Source organism: Schistocerca cancellata, chromosome 4 (assembly GCF_023864275.1).
Source record: "Schistocerca cancellata isolate TAMUIC-IGC-003103 chromosome 4, iqSchCanc2.1, whole genome shotgun sequence".
In the NCBI taxonomy this organism is placed as follows: domain Eukaryota; kingdom Metazoa; phylum Arthropoda; class Insecta; order Orthoptera; family Acrididae; genus Schistocerca; species Schistocerca cancellata.
In genome coordinates, this window is record NC_064629.1 from 774968711 (window position 1) to 774982698 (window position 13988).

A 13988-nucleotide genomic window follows, 5' to 3' on the forward strand; every position below is an offset into this window, starting at 1 on the left:
CGGGAGCGGTATCAGGGCAAGCGGCAAGGGCACTCTGAAATTCCCACTCACTGAATGGAGCGTTGTAGGGTTCAGAAGCGTTGGTTCGAAAAGAAAGGCTCCGACGTTCCATCCGCTCTTTAATGGAGCGGAAGGCCTGGGGGTAATTCGCAGAAGCGGAACTCATAGCAAAATGCTCTGCTAAGCGGTTTGCAATGACGTCGGAGTCAGTACAAACTGCTCCATGCAGTGAGAGCGCAGGGACGCTGGCAGGGGTCCGATAGCCGAAGACCCGTCGAATCTTGGCCCAGACCTGCGATGGAGTGACATGGAGGCCAATGGTGGACACATACCGCTCCCAGCACTCCTCCTTGCCTTGGCGGATAAGGAGGCGGGCCCGCGCACGCAGCCGTTTGAAGGCAATAAGGTGGTCCATGGAGGGATGTCGCTTGTGACGCTGGAGCGCCCGCCGGCGATCTTTAATCGCTTCAGCGATCTCAGGCGACCACCAAGGCACAGCCCTCCGCCGAGGGGACCCAGAAGAACGGGGAATGGCAGACTCGGCGGCAGTGACGATGCCGGCGGTGACCGATGTAACCACCGCATCAATGGCATCAGTTGAGAGAGGCTCAATAGCGGCAGTGGAGGAGAACAAGTCCCAGTCAGCCTTATTCATAGCCCATCTGCTAGGGCGCCCAGAAGAGTGACGCTGTGGTAGTGACAGAAAAATCGGAAAGTGGTCACTACCACACAGGTCGTCATGCACACTCCAGTGGACAGATGGTAAGAGGCTAGGGCTACAGATTGAAAGGTCAATGGCGGAGTAGGTGCCATGCGCCACACTGAAGTGTGTGGAGGCACCATCATTCAAAATCGAGAGATCGAGCTGCGACAATAAATGCTCAACGGTGGCGCCTCGACCTGTTGCCACTGACCCACCCCACAGAGGGTTATGGGCGTTAAAGTCGCCCAGTAATAAGAAAGGTGGCGGCAATTGGGCTATCAGCGCAGCCAGGACATGCTGCGCGACATCACCCTCCGGTGGAAGATAAATACTGCAGACGGTAAGAGCCTGCGGCGTCCACACCCTAACAGCGACAGCCTCTAAAGCTGTTTGTAGAGGGACAGACTCGCTGTGAAGAGAGTTAAGGACATAGATGCAGACGCCACCAGACACCCTTTCATAAGCTGCTCGGTTCTTATAATAACCCCGATAGCCACGGAGGGCGGGGGTGCGCATTGCTGGAAACCAAGTTTCCTGCAGAGCAATGCAGAGGAAAGGGTGAAGGCTGATAAGTTGGCGGAGCTCAGCTAGATGGTGGAAGAAACCGCTGCAGTTCCACTGGAGGATGGTTTTGTCCATGGCTGAGAAAGGCGTGCCGGGACTGGGACGGCAGATTACGCCGCTGGGTCACCTGCTGCCTCCGATTGAGCACCCGTGCTAGTGCTATTGCTATTCACGGCGTCTGAGGGACCGGCGAGATCGAGGTCCTCAGCGGACGCCAGAATCTCCACCTCGTCCCCAGACGCAGAGCTAGAAGGTTGCGATGGGGTGGCTACCACCGCGCGTTCCTTGGGCTTAGAGCTGCTCTTCTTTGATTTCTCACGCTGCTCCTTGGGTTTAACTGGCTGGGAGGGCTTCACCGATTCAGTCTCCGGGACTGAGGAGGATCGGGAAGCCCTTCGACCTGCAGATTGTGGGCACTTACGCCACTGTCGATCGTCAGCCTTCCCGCCGGTGGAAACCTGGGAAGGGAGGGACCCAAGGGACCCCTTGCGAGCGTGAGAAGCCGAAGAAGTTGGACACTTCTCCGGCTTAGAAGCGGGGACCAACGTCCCCGATGGGGGGGATGGTGTTGCTCCTGAGGTACGTGGCACAGGAGCAACCCGGTGGGTAGAGCCCCCCACTGGCAAGGGGGCAGGAGGAGTTGTACCACTCGTCGATCCGGCCGGAAGGCGTGAAACTGATGGGGCTAGCACAGGTGTTGTAGCAGCGGCGTAGGAAGTTGTCATTCGCACAGGATGTAATCGGTCGTATTTCCGTTTGGCCTCAGTATAAGTCAGTCGGTCCAGGGTCTTATATTCCATGATTTTGCGCTCTTTCTGGAATATTCTGCAGTCTGGCGAGCAAGGTGAATGGTGCTCCCCGCAGTTGACGCAGATGGGAGGCGGGGCACATGGAGTATCGGGATGAGATGGGCGTCCGCAATCTCGACATGTGAGGCTGGAAGTGCAGCGGGAAGACATATGGCCGAACTTCCAGCACTTGAAGCACCGCATCGGGGGAGGGATATAGGGCTTGACGTCACATCGGTAGACCATCACCTTGACCTTTTCCGGTAACGTATCACCCTCGAAGGCCAAGATGAAGGCACCGGTAGCAACCTGATTGTCCCTCGGACCCCGATGAACGCGCCGGACGAAATGAACACCTCTACGTTCTAAGTTGGCGCGCAGCTCGTCATCAGACTGCAAAAGGAGGTCCCTATGGAAAATAACACCCTGGACCATATTTAAACTCTTATGTGGAGTAATAGTAACGTTAACATCCCCCAACTTGTCACAAGCAAGTAACCTGCGTGACTGGGCGGAGGATGCCGTTTGTATCAGTACTGAGCCAGAGCGCATTTTAGACAAGCCCTCCACCTCCCCAAACTTGTCCTCTAAATGCTCGACGAAGAACTGAGGCTTTGTGGAGAGAAAAGACTCCCCATCAGCTCTCGTGCAAACTAAGAATCGGGGCGAATAACTGTTACCTCCATCCTGGGACTTACGCTCTTCCCACGGCGTGGCCAGGGAGGGGAACGTTTTCGGATCGTACTTCTGAGCATTAAATTGAGCCCGAGAACGCTTAGAGACTGCTGGCGGCTGGCCGCCAGCGAGAGATGATGGACCACGCTTCATTGCGGGTCATCCGCCCTGATGCCACCTACTCCGACCAAGGGCCCTCCCCACGGGCGCCACCCAGCCACAGCAAAGGCCACCTGGCAGGATGGCCGTTGCCGGGAGTCCTGATACCCCAGGAGGATAGGCATCTACTCCTTGGCATACGTGGGGAGTTAACGGCGCAGGCAGGAATACCGCGGGCCTATTCTAACCCCCGAACCCGCAGGGGGGGGAAATGAGGGGAAGGGGAAGGAAATGCAGTCCTGGAGAGAAAGAAGGCTGCAATAGCTCGGGGCCCCGTGCTCGCCACACACGTATCCACAAAAGAGTTGTGGACCCCTGGGAGGGTGGATATGAGATGCGAATAGTTCCATGGTCATCATTGGTGCAGAAAAGGACACTGCATAGTGGGTGGAGGAAAACACCCAGGAAGGTGTCCTCACCCAAGAGATTGATTGATGAGCGGGACTACAATGCCTCTGCGAGAAAGTGGGCTAAAGATCTTTATGCACAATAGACACTATGCACCATGTAAGGCGCCCTTCCCAATTGGCTCGCTCTTTGGGAAAATTTTGAAAATGGAGGTCAAACCCTACATGGGACCAGCACAAAGGCCTAGAGGTGTGACTCCTTTTAGTAGCCTCTTACAACAGGCCAGAATACCTCGGGCCTATTCTAACCCCCAGGCCTGTAGCAGGTGGGGGGAAGGGAGGAATGGGAGAGAAATCCACGTCATATGTGCTAGGTGGAGTTATCCCCAAATGACACAAAGAAAATTTAAAAGTAGTTGTCTACCCCAAATGGAGACTAAAAATGCCAAAAACGAAGGATGAAAAGGGAAAGGCAAGGGTAACAAAAACCAAAAGGAATACAAGAATCCAGGTGGATATACAGGTCGACCTAAATAAGAACACAGAATGGAAGGAGAGGCAGAAGCTAAGGAGCAGGGAGAGGGAGGCAGAACCATGGGAAAGGAACTGCAGCCCAGGAAAGAAGAATGGGCTGTAGCGGCTCAGGGCCCCGTGTGCACCACACACAAACTCGCGATGGAACTGAACCCCTAGGGAATCCTGCGAAACCGTACCAGGTCGCTAGTTCACTATAAATTGTAGTTTGGTGGAAGTATTTTATACTGAAAGAGCGACTGTAATTGTATATGGGGTCTTCAATATAGACCTTGCGCATAAATCTGCTGAAAATGTTTAATATATCGCACAAAAACATGCGTTCTCATAAATAGCCCCCACAAGCGTAAATGTAAGTCAGACACTGTACTTTCAAATGTTTACACCACAGAGACGTATTAATAATACTGATTTAGGGTTATCTAATCACCGTTCCCTCATCCTTATAATTCCAGTTGTACCTATGAAAGAGGAGTTTATTCTCTAAGAATTTTTTCTGCAGAAAATTGAGTTGTTAGTAGCCTGAGTAATCAATCCCAGTTAGAAGTGCTTTCACGTTCCAGTGCGAACTATCCTTATAATACTTTTCAATATTTATGTCCAATACTGAAATTACTTTCCGTAATAGATTGACTGGCCCACTGATCACAGACTAGTTCCTAGATTTCATCAGGCAGTGATATTTCCTGTAAGACTTCAGAAATACTCAGTCCCCAAATGGAAAGATCCACAGACCAGGTTTATTAAATATATAAAGACTTAAGGAAGGTATCGATAGGTAATTGCAAAGGAAAGCTACCTAGAAATGGTAACAAGAATATCAGGAAATAAATGAACATCCTTATGGGGTATTACAGGGAAGTGACATTAAGAGCACGAAAAAGCTCTTACAAATGCTGATATCACTATTGGCAAAAAGAACTGCAGAATCGTAAAAAGGATAACTTTATAAACGATATAGAAACACTTAAATTTCTATGATCAGGATAAACTTTGGTTTTATTCACCAGCATACAGTACGGGGTACAGTGCAACTAGCGAGCGCGAATTATAGGTGAGTAAAGCCTGAAACGATAACGTTAACTGGTGTTGACGTAGCAGTGAGTTATCCATACTGTTTCACAAGTCACAAAGCTCTTCACTCATTGTTAATGTATATTTCATTGAAGTGTTTCCAAATATTAAAAAGTTAAGTTATACCTTTACTGACTACTGCGAATAGGCATTAAATTTAAAATTATCGACCTATTTCACTCTTGTCGGCATTATCAAAGTAATTAATGAAACAACGAATCACTGAGTACTTAGACGACCATAGCCTACTGAATGATGATCAGTATTGTTTTAGAACAAGTAGTGCAGGACCAGCGATGGATGATTCAGTACTTAGAAATTTGGATAACAATGGTGAGCTAATTTAGGCCTTTCTAAAGCTTTCGATATGGTTCGTCGTGAAATTCTTTTAGATAAGTTGGAAGCAACAGCGATAAAAGGAACAAAATAAGTGGTTTCATTCATATTTGTAAAATATCACAGGTTGTTTAGCTCACAATAGTTCATACTAATCGTTAAATCAAATTAGTCTGATGCAAGAAAAGTCGAAATAGGTGTAACCCAGAATGTGTTCACCCCCCCCCCCCCCCCCGTCTTATTTATATAAATGATACACCGGAAACTGCAGCCAAAATCATGTTTGGAGACGACACTAGAGTAGTAGTGAGAAGCTAAGGAACCTGCCGCCAACTGATCAAGTCATCATATCCTTTCATTCGTGGTTCACCGTCCATAGGGTGACAATGCGAAAAACTACATATAATTTGGGAAGATGAATCAAAACCAAGATCTACATCTGGTACTGGATGGAAATGAGGAAAGGTATGATGCACTTTTAGGAAAGTATGTTGACTAAGAAACTAGAAGGACCATAACTAAACTGTCCCAGAGATGTTTTGCTCTGAGAATTAGAGAAAGTTTACTCCTAAGATGGCGCTAGAATGGTTTTTCCGGTCCCTTTTAGTTTTTGGAATAGATTTCTGTTATAAAATTAATAGTCTAGCAAATGAAACTTTTAGATTACAAAAAATTGCTATCCATCTTGGCACATAGCTCTGTTAGGGCTCACTGCAAGTCCATATTTAACAAGTTGGGTTTGTTTACTGTACCCTACCTGTACACATACTTTTAGATTATAATCTGCAAACCAAATCCTATCACAGTTTTAATACTCGCAAGTGTGGGACGCTCCATATAGAAGTTAAAATAATCCATACTGAAAGCACGCAAGCCACGTTGGTGTCTTTCCTAATGCTCTGCAAGCAGAGGTTGCAGATGGAAACTGCTCTGAGAGCAGAGTTGATCATTTTTGTTAAGAAGTGTTTCTACAATGAGAGTATGCTAGCTTATAGCAATACTATACCCTCGTTGAGTTCCTTTGATTCTGTTAACTCATGTACTGTCTATATTGTGTCTTTGCAAATGTTTCTGCTGAATGAGATTTTCACTCTGCAGCGGAGTGTGCGCTGATAAACTTCCTCGCAGATTAAAACTGTGTGCCGGATTGAGACTAACTCGGGACCTTTGCCTTTCGCGGGCAAGTGCTCTACCAACTGAGCTACCCAAGTACGACTCACGCCCCGTCCTCACAGCTTTACTTCTGCCAGTATCTCGTCTCCTATCTTCAAAACTTTACAGAAGCTCCCCTGCGAAATTTTCAGAACTAGCACTCCTGAAAGAAAGGATACTGCGAAGACATGGCTTAGCCACAGCCTGGGGGATGTTTCCAGAATGAGATTTTCACCCTGCAAAGCAGGAGAGCTTCTGTAAAGTTTGGAAGGTAGGAGACGAGATGCTAGCAGAAGTAAAGCTGTGAGGACTGGGCGTGAGTCGTGTTTGGGTAGCTCAGTTGGTACAGCACATGCCCGCAAAAGGCAAAGGTCCCGAGTTCGAGTCTCGGTCCGACACAGTTTTAATCTGCCAGGAAGTTTCAATGTTTCCCCATTCCAGAAGCAGTGCGGTACAACTCGCAGAAGGCATCTGGTGCTAGGTTAGTTCTTGTGCGTTATACTTTTCAGCAATGCTACCTAACTACTTTTTCAGTGGTGTTTTGTATCAAAGTTTCATGAATGACCTACGTCATTGGTTTACTTACTGTGCATGCTGTACTCATGAATATATCTTTGTGATTCCCTTCCAATCACGTACCTATCGAGGTGGGTACTATATGCACTGGACTCATTTTGGAGGACCAGAGTTTATTCCCTGTCTGCCGATCCTGATTTGGGTTTTTGATGGTTTCCCCAGGTTATTGAGGGGAATGCAGGGATGGTCCTTTTGATTAGCCCAGGGCCGACTTCCTGCCCTATCTTATCTTACTTTGATGTTTTATTTGTATTACTTCTGTGATTTATCTGATATATTCAATGCTGTTCTAGTAAATGAGAAGAATGTGTAGGGCAGCTTTTGTAAGTAGGGTCAAGCGGCGTCGCTATTCATCTGTTTTGCATAGTCTTATTGCAAAGGTATAAGAATTTCAGGCAAACTATTAACACTGTAAAGCGATCAGTCGCTATCACCAACAATGTGTCAAGTCCGTAATAAAAATGGTTTAATTAGAATTACCACGAATATATTCTTTAAAAATTCATAGAACGTATGCGAACCTTTGTTAACTGAGTGGCTGAAAGTCATTGAAAGACACTTATATCGGTCTTTGAGATTGAAGCTTATGCTCCTTACAGTCCTAGAAGAACTGTTTCTGAAGCAGCAGCCTCACTCGGTAGAGCGTTGATATCCCGAAACTGCTGAGACGACGTGGCGTCCGTTCGTCCATTGTCCAGTGGGGCGATTTACGCGCTGAAATAAACGTTTCTGCAATAACGAAGATCCACCTTAGACACTTCCTCATTTACGACATGACCTTGCGTCGTGCGTCTGTTAGCCAACTTCCAAAGTTTGTTAACCCTGGGAAGACACTGGAGCCCAATACACCCCACTTACATTTCTTTTCTTCATTATTCACTTCTTTCCGGCTCAAAAATTTGTCGGCAAAGAAATCACATTTGCCTAGTAAGCAAGAGACTTTGGTTCAAGTCACAAGTCATGGCACAAATTTTAATCTATATCTTCAGCTTCTATCGTCATCGAATATAAATTGTGTTTGTTGTACTGCTCTAAACAGCCAATATCTTGAGTCAGTTATGCACTACCTACGCAGTGATATTTATCGATAATCGGGTTCGTTGCACCGATGCGTGTATTCCGTATCTCCGATGTTCCTTGTGACCAAGCTAGATACCATCAGAAGCAGACGAACTGCTATGATTCAACTGTCACAGAAACGTGACAAAACATTTCTTGCCACAGAAGTGATCAACACCATAAGAGACTGGTACAAAAATGTAACTTGTGGGATAAGGGAATCATCGCCGTAATGGATTGCAATGTTCCTTAATTTTATTATTACTTAAGACACTGAAATTTGTCTATATACCCTTTCATTCTTTAATAGTAACGCTAAGAACTAAAAATGGTTAAGTATTTAAATTTTCATTAACCTGCAGTTGAACTGCAAGAAAATTTTTAAAATAGGACCTGGGCGTTTGAGACGCAACACTACACTCTAGGGTTAACTCGCAGCGTGCTACCATGTACAGTAGACACTGTATCTGCTACACTTGCACCTACCTTAACATGATTCAGCTTTATTACGTCATACGTCACCTTTTCAGATGTTACAACCCTTCCCATGAGTTTATCTCCAGTTTATGTCCCGTGCTTTAGAAGTAATGCACAGTCCTGTATACACGGCTAGAAATTTTCCATTCAAACTTAACTAAGTTTCCCCCTAAACTTAGCAGTGGGACGGCAAGACAGCGGACAGGGTGAGGCCCACAGTACGTGCTATATGCGTAAACCGCCTCAGAAAAAAATCATGTGCACGGATAATTACACGCATATGTTTACGATTGATGTACCGTATACATGTGATGCCCCGCCGCTGATTCTTTAAAGACTCCAACTCCCATGTATCAAACATATCCCAAACGGAGTCAATGAAAATCTTGCAGGTACTTTCGGTGGTGTAAGTGGATACCGCCAGCAAGAATTGTCGCAAATAGAGTTACTAGTAAAGAAGTAATACATAGGAACGTTATGCCCGACGCAGAGCTTTATTGCATGAACAGCGACACTAAGTGAACTTTTCGTGTCCATTTGAGGGAGTTAATGGAGAATATTTTGCAAAGGTTTGAAGTTAGTTATAAGTTTGTTTAAAACCGCCAAAAATTTTCTTTTCAAATACTGGATGAATGTAGTCCGTAATTTGTGAACCATGAGTTACACTACCTCCAAGAGTAATACTTTTATTAAAAGTTTAAGATTACAGCTCAATGAGTACTGGACGACAGCATTTTAAATTCTGCTAACAGTATAGACTATTGAAACGAAAATTTTTGCCCTGGAAGACGTTAGCTGGGCTACTTCTGAGCTATGCCCTGGATTAGCAGCTTAGTAATCTAGACGGCGTAGAACAGCTGGTAACACCGAAAATATACTCATTGTCATCTTATGACACGACCCGAGAAAATTTAAAGTTTGTATAAACTTTGTGCGAACTAGTATCTAGCAGCAACCTAAAATACATACAAGTGACTGGTTCACTTAGAATTCTATGTTAGAATGTACACTACTTGAGAAATGCTCTCGCAAATCCATACATCAACGACCATTCTCAAAAGCAAAGGCCATTGTGAGTGCAGATGCCTTCAGCCATTTTCAATTGAGGAAATGTTATTGTAATACCAACGACCAAAATTTATTTTAATTGTGACAATTTATTCTAATGAATGTGAGAATTACTGTACAGCGAATAGGCGCAAATAATTTGTTCATATTAAACAGGAAGCACTTTGATAGCACCATCTTTTGGTAAATATATTTCGTACACAACACGACTGGAATTGTGCACTCATATTTAAAAGTTGCTGATGTAGAAATCTTCCTTTACACACGTTTGCATCTGGTCTAGGAGATGTCATGATCAACACGAGGAAACATTCGTCAAAATGTCGTTTGCTCCAAGCGGACTGACTTGGAAAAAACAGAATTCTGTACAAAGCAGTAAGTAGTAAATATCTCGGGGAAAAACCATGAAGTGCCACTAGAATTCAACATTAGTGCATATTGCCCAATTAGAGTAAATCACATAATCCAAGTCCGCATTCGGCAAATTTTGTTTATGGTTTAAAGAAACTTTCCTTAGTTCTATTACCATCCCACGGGATATTTTGCACTTCCTGCAAAGTGCACACTGTTGTGGTCTTCAGTCCTGAGACTGGTTTATTGCAGCTCTCCATGCTACTCTATCCTGTGCAAGCTGCTTCATCTCCCAGTACCTACTGCAACCTACATCCTTCTGAATCTGCTTGGTGTATTCATCTCTTGGTCTCCCTCTACGATTTTTACCCTCCACGCTGCCCTCCAATACCAAATTGGTGATCCCTTGATGCCTTAGAATATGTCCTACCAACCGATCCCCTTCTAGTCAAGTTGTGCCACAAACTTGACTTCTCTCCGGTTCTATTCAATACCTCCTCATTAGTCATGTGATCTACCCATCTAATCTTCAGCATTCTTCTGTAGCATCACATTTCGAAAGCTATTCTCTTGTCTAAACTACAAGTTAATAGATAACCAAACAAGTAGTCATACAGCCTAACAAGTCAGTCCCACCTGTTTACCATTTACAGCATACTTTGCATTAGCAACAACCAAAGAACATTAGGAATAAAATCACTACACGGGTACAGCTTAGTTTAACACAAATCATACTAACATAACTTTCTGATAACAGTAAACTATGCCTCAGCTCCATTGCTGTAAATATGCGCATATGTAGGACACATCCAGGTCGTGCAGGAGAGGACCGTCCTGCCCCTGCACACCGATAGCTTTATCAACTGAGTTTGTAGAGCCACAGCGATATTACTAATAGCAAGTCCGCCCCGAGTCTCACCTGGAGATCTGGAAACTCGCCGCTCGCCATTATTCTTGCAACTGAATGCTTGGTGGTTCTGGGTTCCAAAAGCTTCCAGTACTATATTTTCTCGTGTTAACCAGCGTCCCACTACTAAAAATGAATACAGGAAGTATTCGCAGGTATCCTAACAGTCCCTGCCTGGAAAAAATATAGCATCCCAGCAAGAAAACTGATAAGTCCAGAAACAGCAGTTGCAGTTTAGGTCACTGAAAAATGTGTGAAGTCTCCCAACGTGTGCGAAAAATATGAAATTTACTGCCAACAATATTTACTTATACGGTTTCCTTTTAAGTTTTAAAAGAATTCCTTAAGACTAGTTCTCTAGGATTGCATTTGAGTTTTTTCGCTGCTCTCACCAGGATGCGATATACTCAAAATCTCATACAAACTATTCCATTAAGAACGTAGGCAGAAGGCATAATTAGTAAGTTTCAGGAGTTTAAGAAATTTCCCTTGCTTTCCTTCACAATTCCTATAATAAACTAATGATTTGCTCTAGGGCTTCTGGTGGGAGATTTAACACTTATTTTCAGCTTTTTCTGGTAACAACGTTTACAGAGCGCGCAAAATTCCACTCTCCTTTGGGAAAGGCGGCTACTGTGAAATATTCAACTAAATGATGTCAATCGTTAAAGCAAAGTAACAGCACGTTGAGTTCAAATTTGCGAACATTTGATATTCTTGTAAATTGACCGGCGCACTCCATTTGGCGAGATAGTTATGTTTATGAAGCTGATTGGATACTCTTACAGATAATCTGCACTACATTACATCCTGAAAATTGCAGAATATGGCGTAGACATGAGTAGTGTAAAATTGATCGTGACAGTAAAATAAGACAGAACTTCCAGAACGCGTATCTCAGCCCCTGTACACTAAATTTTTAATGTCCCAATGACACGAAACAGTGATTCAGGCGGTTGTCCGACTTGCTAGGTAGACCGCTGCTCTATCAAACGGGCAAGGAAAAAAAAAATATTTCAGTTGGGCGTTTTCCATGTAAGTACAAATTTTTCCTTACAAGGAAAGAAAGGATTATCAAATTCCATACGTTTGTAAAATTTGGCAATTTCCTGATTTAATTCTGATCAAAAGTTAGTTAGGAAAAATCAAGTTTTAAGTTTGTTTTCAGGCATAAGATCCGCCAGACAGTTTCAAAATTAGTTACATTTCATATTTTATATTCAGCTCCGCAAATATGGAAACTGATTTCCGAAACAGAAAAATTACGTTAAAATAACTTTTTCGGCGGAAAGTAACCGACGGAGATTCTTAAAAATATTTCAAGTGCGAATTATAAGCATGAAAAAATGTCAAGGTTCGTGTTCCAGGGATTTATGTGCCCTTACGTTATGGTACTTTTGGGCATCCTAAATTACCTCAAATGCATTTCGGGATGCAATGGAAACGATTGCACGACAGTTTTGTCGAAGTCTAGTTTGATAAATACCAAAATAGTTATTTTTTTACCGGCTTCAACATCCCTACACACCCTAACTACAGAAACTGCATGTTCCTAGGATCTACTTTGTGGTTGCATTTCCCATCACGAACAGCACTGGACTAAAAACGGAAACTTCAAACCATTCTGGAGGCTTTTTTTTGTGCTAGCTAGTTTCGCTTTGTCAAAAGGAAAGATTACAGCACGATGCAAGATTCCCTGCAAGGGGCGAAAAGAATAGAGAGAGACGGCAGTAAGAGATTAACCAACCGAAAGCTGACCTTTAGGGGCGAATGCGAGTAAACTTATCACATTGGGTCTTTACCGAACTTACTCTATTTAATACGTAAGTATCCTCCATCCATCACCATTCCTTATCTGGCGAATAAAAAAAAAATCCACACGAAGCCAGTGTTTTCCTCGACAGCGTCCATCTAAAGCGCCTCAACACAAACTTACCAAGCCACCACTACACAAAACTTTTTTTTTCCCTCTATAGCTATGACATTGTTTATACAGACAGAACTCTAGGTTCCTCCTCATTACAAGAAGCTCTGCTGCCATAAGAAACAGCGACAACTTACCTCTTCGTCCATCGCAACGCTGCGGTGGGCAAGGAAACAGGAGACTTGGGGGTCAGCAACAGACTGGCTTACGACCGGCCGCAGTCGACGCAAAACGAGTAAGCCAGAGACACTAATAGTGAAGAACAGTGGTTCATAAGGAATCGATAACAGTCAAACCCGAGGCGCCACACATCGATATTAGTGAAACTTTCTTCCTCATATTTATTACCGGTTTACTTGGCAGTGAACAAAGTAACGACGCCATGCAAAGGCTGGGCTAATTAGTTAGTATCGGTTCCCATTGTTTTCCTTGGTGTCCCAAATACTTTCTGTCGGTAGCTCAGTACCTCCAATCTTTCTCTGCGATGTAGCTTGGAGGCAGTCGGATTGGATTATCATGCCTGTACTCACTTATTGTACTCATTACGCTGTGTGTTCTTAATCTTTCCCAAGGCCTCCCAAATAAATCTCAGTTCAGCAGAAGGTACGACCAGAGTTTCTCTTCTAGTAAAATTCCATGTGACGCTTTTTCATAAATATTTCCAGACAGCCTTTGCTATGGTGAATTTTTATTTCGTGTTGTTAATATATTTAAAAATGCGGTTCTCGCTTCGCAGTAAAAGAAGAGACGTCGAGGAAAAGTAACTAGCATAAAGTCTTTTTCTTTTTTATATCCTAAATTTCTCACAATGACATTAAATTGTGATGGCACGAGGCGACCTAAGAGGGAAGAAAAGAATGCTGCAGAAAAAAATTGAGCAATAGCAATAACTGCGTCACATCGACAAGTATACCATGCAAGTCGCGGCGGAGGGAACTTCTGGTACAAACCTTTCCAGTGGCGAAGGGACTGTACGGAAAATAAGTGCCGGTAAGGTTTCGCATGAGCTCACATGTCTTTGACTTTCGCGAGATGTACATGGGAAGAAGTAATATTTTGCCTGCCTGCTTGGAGTATATGCTCACGGAAGTTTTACAGTAAACTGTCTCTCGTGAAGCATCTGCCACTGGAGTCTTATGGGTATTTGAGTGATTGTCTTGTGACTACTAGACGAACCCTTAACGAAGCGTCTATTAATCACAACCGGGAAGGACCCAAGACTAGGGAGAAAAATCGACAGAGCAGGTTTCTTTTTTTTGTTTTTGTGAGTTACCCCTTTCGTGGGCGAATTGCA

General features: G+C 44.2%; 1 long non-coding RNA gene across 1 annotated transcript in view; it reads right to left on the reverse strand.

The window, feature by feature from the left end:
- LOC126183778 (uncharacterized) overlaps nt 1-12920 on the reverse strand; it is a 40780-nt gene extending 27860 nt beyond the window's left edge. The window contains exon 1 of the long non-coding RNA XR_007536812.1: nt 12832-12920. This is a non-coding gene — a long non-coding RNA (uncharacterized LOC126183778). The remainder of the gene's footprint in view (nt 1-12831) is intronic.
- Between the last annotated feature and the right edge of the window lie 1068 nt (nt 12921-13988).